Source organism: Rana temporaria, chromosome 11, assembly GCF_905171775.1.
Source record: "Rana temporaria chromosome 11, aRanTem1.1, whole genome shotgun sequence".
NCBI classification, from domain to species: Eukaryota; Metazoa; Chordata; class Amphibia; order Anura; family Ranidae; genus Rana; species Rana temporaria.
The window spans coordinates 71,719,517-71,725,516 of NC_053499.1; positions in this window are offsets into that span (position 1 = coordinate 71,719,517).

Genomic DNA, 6,000 nt, shown 5'->3' on the forward strand with positions numbered 1-6,000 from the left:
AGTTGGTTTGTCACAAAGCTGTATGTGACAACGTGGCGAGTCTCTGCGGAAACCGGCTTAAATGGGTTGTAAACCCTCTTGTTTTTTTACCTAAATGCATCCTATGGATTAAGTTGAAAAAACTTCTGACACTGACAAGCCCCCCAGCCCCCCGTTTTACTCACCTGAGCCTGTTCTTTGCCATGGCGGCGATGCACTGTATCTCTCTGCCCATTGTCTCGGCTCTTGATTGGATAGATTGATAGCAGCACAGCCATTGGCTCCCGCTGGTGTCAATAAAATCCAATGACCTGGGAAGCAGGGCTGAGTCCTGCATTCTGTGTGACTGAAAACAGAAACAGGACTCGGGAGTGCGCCCACATGGGTGCCCACCTTAGGAGAGCTTTTTCCAACGTGGGCACTTGATGCGGGGAGGAGCTGCCAGTGCCGCCAGGGGACCCCAGAAGAGGAAGACCGGGGCCACTGTGCAAAATGAACTGCACAGTGGAGATGAGGATGACATGTTTGTTATTTAAAAAACAAAAACGATGGTTTACAACCTCTTTAACCACTTAAGCCCCAGACCATTTTGCTGGCCAAAAACCAGGCCAATTTTAGCAATTTGGCACTGCGTCGCTTTAACTGACAATTGCGTGGTCGTACGACGTGGCTCCCAAACAAAATTGACATCCTCTGCGGTTTTTATTTTTTGTGCTAAAAACAAAAATAGAGCGACAATTTTGAAAAAAAAAACAATATTTTTTACTTTTTGCTATAATAAAAATCCCCAAAAATATATATAAAAAAATGTTTTTCCTCAGTTTAGGCTGATACGTATTCTACATATTTTTGGTAAAAAAAAATCCCAATAAGCGTATATTGATTGGTTTGCGCAAAAGTTATAGCGTCTACAAAATAGGGGATGGAATTATGCCATTTTTATTATATATATATTTTTTACTAGTAATGGCAGCAATCTGCGATTTTTATCATGATTGCGATTTTATGGCGGACACATTGGACACTTTTCACATATTTTTGGGACCATTGTCATTTTTACAGCGATCAGTGCTATAAAAATGCACTGATTACTGGGAAAATGACACTGGCAGTGAAGGGGTTAACCACTAGGTGGCACTGAAGGAGTTAAGTGTGCCCTTGTGAGTGCTTCTAACTGTAGGGGGATGGGCTATGTGTGACACGACAGTGATCACCGCTTCCGATTGCAGGAAGCTGTGATCACTGTCCTGTCACTAGGAAGACTGGTGAAATGCTTGTTTACATCAGCATTTCCTTGTTCTTCCTCACTGTGAGACGATCGCGGGTATCCCCGCGGACGGCTCCAGGAGCTCGCGTGGGTGCGCGCGTCCACAATGCAGCTTCTTAAAGGAGACGTATATATACGTCCTTTTGCCTGCCCATGCCATGCTGCAGACGTATATCTGCGTGCGGCGGTCAGCAAGCGATTAAGGACTACAGAGTCCAGATAGCCAGGAGGCTGGAAAATTTCTGTTTTGTTGTGATGCTGAAAACCCCTGCAATGGTAACCTGTGTGATTTTTGAACTTTACGTTTGAATAAAAGTGAGCAAAAAGTCCTGAAATGTGTCAACCCTGATGTTCTGACTGCCATCCCACTTCTTGAGGCCCTAAAATGCCTGGACAGTAGAAACACTCCTAAAATTACCCCTTTTTGTAAAGTAGATACCTGTTTAAAAAAAACTCACCATGCCTCTTACTAAAGTTGTCATTTTGACATTTGTGAAAAAATAAAATAAAATGAATTACAAAGTTGAAACTTTAACAAGTTTTTCTTTCTCTCACACAATGCATAAGCATACCTAAAATACACCCCAAAGCACATACTGCTTCGCCTCTCGGCTAGGTGCAAGACTTTTTCACTGCCTAGATGCATAGAGGGGCCCAAAATCCAAGGACCACTTTCAGGATTTCATGGAACATAAATTAAGCATCTGATTTCCTGACTACCTATCACATTTCTTAAGACCCCGAAGTGATAGGAGAAACACAAAACCCTGACAACAAAAATGAGTACACCCCTATGTGAAAATTTCCACATTGGGCCTAAAGTGTTAATATTTTGTGTGGCTATCATTATTTTCCAGCACTGTCATAACCCTCTTGGGCATGGAGTTCACCAGAGCTTCACAGGTTGCCACTGGAGTCGTCTTCCATTCCTCAATGATGACATCACAGAGCTGGTGGATGTTGGAGACCTTGTGCTCCTCCACCTTCCGTTTGAGAATGCCCCACAGATGCTCATTAGGGTTAAAGTCTGGAGACATGCTTGGACAGTCCATCACCTTTACCCTCAGCTTCTTCTTCTTCATTCTTTTTTTTAAACAATTTTATTGAGAATTCGTCATACAAACAATGCAATACAATTCCAATACTGGCTGCAACCAGTAAGCTATAAAGACAAGCATTGGAGCAGGTACACAGAAGGTTCAACTGATTCAGACGAGGCATAGTACATTAAGAACATGAGAGCAAATAAACAACCAACAACAGTCATCGTAGGAAGGGGAGAGGTATGTTATGTCATTAAAGCCGGACTAGACATCCCTGCCTAGAATGAAGGATTGAGCAGCCGACGAGGCCAGGATTCTGAATGGGTCTCCCCCCACCTCACCCACCCCAATGGGGATCTATCTGTGGGTGAAAGGAGGTCCCAGGGTTGGGGAGAAAAAGAAAAAAGGGGGTGAGAGGGGAGGGGGGCGGGTTGCGGTTGAGGAAAGGACAGTTAGATCAGCAATTCTACACCAGTACAGCAGGGAGATCAGTAGGGGTCGAAGTATCTACTCTCAGCTTCTTTTGCAAAGCAGTGGTTGTCTTGCAGGTGTGCTTGGGACTGTTATGTTGGAATACTGCACTGTGGCCCAGTCTCCAAAGGGAGAGGATCATGCTCTGCTTCAGTAGGTCACAGTACATGTTGGCATTCATGGTTCCCTCAATGAACTGTAGCTCCCCAGTGTCGGCAGCGCTCGTGCAGCCCCAGACCATCACACTCCCACCACCATGCTTGACTGTAGGCAAGACAAACTTGTCTTTGTACTCCTCACCTGTTTGCCACCACACACTCTTCACACTATCTGAACCAAATAAGTTTATCTTGGTCTCATTAGGCCACAGGGCATGGTTCCAGTAATCCATGTCCTTAGTCTGCTTGTCTTCAGCAAATTGTTTGCAGGCTTTCTTGTGCATCATCCTTAGAAGAGGCTTCCATCTGGAACGACAGCCATGCAGAACAATTTGATGCAGTGTGGTGTATGGTCTGAGCACTGACAGGCTGACCCCCCACCCCTTTAACCTCTGCAGCAATGCTGGCAGCATTCATGCGTCTATTTCCCAAAGACAACCTCGGGATATGACGCTGAGCATGTGCACTTAACTTTGGTCGATCATGGCGAGGCCTGTTCTGAGTGGAACTTGTCCTGTTAAACCGCTGTATGGTCTTGGACACCGTGCTGAAGCTCAGTTTCAGGGTTCTAGCAATCTTCTTATAGCCCAGGCCATCTTTATGTAGAGCAACAATAATTTTTTTCAGATCCTCAGAGTTCTTTGCCATGAGGTGTCATGTTGAACTTCCAGTGACCAGTATGAGAGAGTGAGATCGATAACACCAAATTTAATACAGCTGCTCCCCATTCACACCTGAGACCTTGTAACACTAATGAGTCACATGACACCGTGGAGAGAAACAGGCTAATTGGGGCCCAATTTGGACTCACTTTTGTTGCCAGCGGTTTAGACATTTATGGCTGTGTATTGAGTTATTTTGAGGGAACAGCAAATTTACACTGTTATACAAGCTGTACACTCACTACTTTACATTGTAACAAATTGGCATTTCTTCAGTATTGTCACATTAAAAAATATAATAAAATATTTACAAAAATGTGAGGGGTGTACTCACTTTTGTGAGATACTGTATATGCCATAGTTTGTGGACTTTCCTACAGACTAAATATACACTGATTTGGGTTATTTTCACCAGAGAAATGTAGCAGAATACATTTTGACATTTCTTGTTTTGTTCATTTAGCAAAAAAATCAAAAACCCAGTGGTGATGAAATACCACCAAAAGGAAACTCCATTTGTGTGAAAAAAATATATAAAAAATGATTTTGGGTACAGTGTTGCATGACCGTGCAATTGCCATTCAAAGTGCGAGAGCACTTAAAGCTGAAAATTGGCCTGGACAGGAAGGGGGTAAAAGTGCCTGGTATTGAAGTGGCTAAGTGTCCCCTAAATAGTGTTTGTAATGTGCAAATCAAGTAACCAGAAATGTGTTGGAGTTTATTTCACTTGTTTTAAATGTTTCATTTTCAAACTTGGTGAGAAAACATCTACCATCCAACATTTCGAGCTTAGTCTTAGGTGGATGGTTAGATGTTACATGGCACCACAGCTCACCCCATTTCTGACCCTTAAGTACCACACAGGGAAATTCCCTTACTGATAATAATGGCAGAAACTGGGCACAAGACAACCAAGGATAAAGTTCAGGCAAACACATACTCTGCCAACGTGTTTGAAAAACACTCAAAATACGCAGAGTGATGATGTTTCCCTTGCCCCTGGTCAGGACCCTGTTTTATCACTGGTTTCTGTACCTGATTTTTAGCTCAAACTAAGGGACAAAACTGAGGCATTATGGGGGTGCAAGGGGTTATAACACATTAGTCATGTTTTTTTTTTGTGATGGTCCAAATCACTGTTGTCAGGTGACAGTATAATCCAAATGTTTATAAATTAAAAAGTTTAAAAAAAAAAAGATCTAGATATATAGCCAGGAAGCTACAGGTCCGTCAGCTTAAATTGGTAGTAAACGCTGTTTTTTTAACTTGCTCCTACAGGTAAGCCTGTAATAAGTCTTACCTGTTGGTACAGTGAATATCTCCTAAACCTACAGTGTTTAACCACTTAAGACCTGGACCTTTAGGCAGCTAAAGGACCCGGCCAGGTTTTGCGATTCGGCACTGCGTCGCTTTAACAGACAATTGCGCGGTCGTGCGACGTGGCTCCCAAACAAAATTGGTGTCCTTTTTTTCCCATAAATAGAGCTTTCTTTTGGTGGCATTTCATCACCTCTGCGGTTTTTATTTTTTGCGCTATAAACAAAAATAGAGAGACAATTTTGAAAAAAATGCAATATTTTTTACTTTTTGCTATAATAAATATCCCCCAAAAATATAAAAAACATTTTTTTTCCTCAGTTTCGGCCAATACATATTCTTCAACTTATTTTTGGTAAAAAAAATCGCAATAAGCGTTTATCGGTTGGTTTGCGCACAATTTATAGCGTTTACAAAATAGGGGATAATTTTTATTTCTTTTTTACTACTAATGGCGGCGATTTTTTTCATGACTGCGACATTATGGCGGACACTTCGGACAATTTTGACACATTTTTGGGACCATTGTCATTTTCACAGCAAAAAATGCATTTAAAATGCATTGTTTACTGTGAAAATGACAATTTCAGTTTGGGAGTTAACCACAAGGGGGCGCTGAAGGGGTTATGTATGACCTAATATGTGTTTCTAACTGTAGGGGGTGTGGCTGTAGGTGTGATGTCATTGATTGTGTATCCCTATAAAAGGGATCACACGATCGATGACGCCGCCACAGTGAAGAACGGGGAAGCTGTGTTTACACACAGCTCTCCCCATTCTTCAGCTCTGGGGACCGATCGTGGGACTCCAGTGGCGATCGGGTCATCGGGTACTAGCACAGGACGTTCCTGTATGTGCATGTGCCCAGCCGTGCCATTCTGCCGACGTAAATATGCAGGAGGTCGGTCCTTAAGTGGTTAAAGGCTTTTAAAAATGTACGTAGTTTGTCACCGCTGCACGTTTGTGTGCAATTTTAAAGCATGACGTGTTTGATATCCATGTACTTGGCCTAAGATCATCTTTTTTATTTCATCAAACATTTGTGCAATGTAGTGTGTTTTAGTGTATTAAAATTAAAAAAGTGTTTTTTCCCAAAAATTTTA